The sequence below is a fragment of the Wasmannia auropunctata genome, unplaced genomic scaffold (assembly GCF_000956235.1).
Source record: "Wasmannia auropunctata unplaced genomic scaffold, wasmannia.A_1.0 LD336106.1, whole genome shotgun sequence".
Classification (NCBI taxonomy): Eukaryota; Metazoa; Arthropoda; class Insecta; order Hymenoptera; family Formicidae; genus Wasmannia; species Wasmannia auropunctata.
Window position 1 is genome coordinate 4,029,556 of NW_012026784.1, and position 2,808 is coordinate 4,032,363.

The 2,808-nt window shown below is 35.8% G+C and overlaps 1 protein-coding gene across 2 annotated transcripts in view; it reads right to left on the reverse strand.

Annotated features, from left to right (window-relative positions):
- LOC105452799 overlaps nucleotides 1-2,808 on the reverse strand; it is a 119,140-nt gene that overhangs the window by 99,755 nt on the left and 16,577 nt on the right. The window lies entirely within an intron of this gene.

A 2,808-nucleotide genomic window follows, 5' to 3' on the forward strand; every position in this document is an offset into this window, starting at 1 on the left:
TTGATCTTGATGTGGTGAATCTCGATATTGATCTCGAATATTATAAGTAATCCCGATCTCGAATCTCGTCTCGATTTCGAGACGAGATCGAGACAAGATCGAGATTTATCTCGTCTCGTGCGCATCTCTATTTACGCAGAACAAACGGATGAAAAGGGTCCGTTTCTCGTCATGCGCGTTTGAAAAATGAATGCCTTTTAATCGTCGCCCGAAATCTATATAAGCGAGTGCTCTCGTTCGCTTGCTTTCGATAGTGATATCGGTGCAATCGTCGCGATGCGTTGCGCTAGTGCACTCGCATGTACGCACAAATACTCGTCTGGCCGTACACAGCGTGAACGTGAGTGTGCGCGTGCGGTTCATGCACACTGTACACTGCACAGGTAAGTTCACCTTTGAAGCAAGCAGGTATATGCAATATGCAGGCCTGGCGCCGTGAAAGTGCAGGTACGTATGTGTGATGCGGAAAACCCGGTTCTAAAAAAAGAGTTGACTAACAGGATATGATTTTCCCGCAAAACATATGCGTGCGTTTTTCAACGAAATCGCACAATATTAAACGTCTGACTGCATAAGTGTATCTCTCTAAGTAATATGAATTTAGTTTATTAACGTAAATGTTATAATGTTAATGGAAAAAGAATTGCAAAAAAGAAGTATGTCAATAGTTAAGATATAAATTGTATATATACAACATATGTATATATAGATTTCTTCAAAAGAAGAATATGGTTACCGACACACACACATACACACACACACACACACACCTTTTCGTAGATGTATTGCAGCTCAACATTTATTATGTATACATTTTATCTCATATTCTTTAATCTTTTAACGTGTTTGTTGTTAAATAAATACCGATGATAGTCATGACACAGATTGATAATCAAGATACTATAATGAAGAGTTTGAATCGATTTTATTGCTCAAATTTGTAAACTGATATTAATAACGAGCGGTTTTAACGTTCGATGAATTTTGTTGTTAAATTTAATAATGTGATTTCTTGTTCGTATAATTTGACGCGATGCAATAGTAATGCAGTCTGGCCAAAATCGATACGCGCATCAGCCATATACCTATACGTAGCGCAGTGCATTCTCGTGAAGCTGTATAGCTGGTTCCTCTCCCATGTTACGCGTAGACATTTATATCTACACAGAATAAACTTTATTACAATTACTAACTTGTTTGTAAGCAGAAAGCTTCTTTAATGTTTGATTAACGCTTTTTTATTTTTACACACAAACGACTCTCTGAAATCCATGGATATTTCTTCTCATTCGTTTTTTTTTTAATAACTCGAAATCGATAACTTTTAGTATTCATTCATTGACATCGAAGAAATAAAATTGTTAAAGATTTTGTATGAATCACGTTAAACAACTTCATTAAACTTCGTTAAACAACTCTGTCACGTTCGCGTTGTAAGATTTGGAAAACAAGATGCGTTTTAATTCCATTACACATTACAGAAGGTAAATTTCTAGCGTTTTCCACCGAATAAAGCTACAAATGAAAAATATGCAGTGATATTTTTGTAGAATCCTCTTACCTTTTCGTCGTTGAAACGCTACGAGAAGCAATTTTGCTTTTGTCAAGCGACGCGAAATATGCGACTGTTTTAAAATTGCTCGTAGTAAATGATATCTGCATTATTTCGGTAGGTCAATAATAATCCGCCATTTCCCATAATTACAATCGTATGTGTATTGACAAACGTAACTTGTAATTATTCATATTTTCATTGGTTTTGCGTACGACCTATTATTTCAAACGTAATTTTATAAACCACGGATTATCCTGGACAGATTAACAACGATTTTATTATACCCGATGAAGAACGATATCATATTATTTACTGGAAAATAATTAAAGGCATATATATGAAATTAAGAAAATAGAAATGGTAATAATATAATGTATAGATTTCAAAATTTTTGAAAATAGCGTCGTTTTTCTCTTTTGAATGTATATTTGATATTAAATATATCTTTTTTAGATTTCAACTGCTATTTAACGCTCATGTTATAAGTATAATTATGGTTCTCTTATGTAATATATGTTTTATATATATACATATACACATATACGCACACGCGAGTATGTACATGTGATTGCTTTGTAATAATTTTAGCAAGCACAATTGAAGGAAACAAAATGATTAACACATTAGATAATGACACTATAAGTAAAAATAAAAAAAATTTTACTAATAGAGAGCTTAAATCTCATAATTAAAAAAACGTAGAGTCGAGATTCCAGTCCCTGAAGGTTAAATAACAAGTACCTTACTCATTAATTTGTTTGTTTAAACTAAACGATTCAGATAATCCTAACTACGAAGAGAGATAGGCAGCAAGTAATCGACTCGAATAACACGAGCTTGCTTAATTCAACAAGAATAAGCTGTATATTTATTGATAATAGTTACTAGCCGTTACCTCCTTTAAAAAAGAAGGTAGCTATATAGGTAACTTATTATTTGACCACGCTTCCTGCTAGCTTCCCGAAAAGAACCGTAAAGGATTGAATACGGCCCTGCCAGACGGGCGGTTCTGTCGGCCAGGTGGTCCAAACCAAATACCACGATATCGTTCTTCTTGCGGACATTTATGCTCCGCTGTGCTGCCGGACGAACGAACGGACGGACGGACAGACAGGTGTGAATCGTGGTGTCCGTGGCGCAATGTGCGCACCGACCGGCGTGTCGCGCGCGCTAACTACGAGAATAACGGACGTGTACCACGTGCACAAGTCAATGACGAGGAAAGTGTGTGTGTGTGTGTGTGTGTGTGTGTG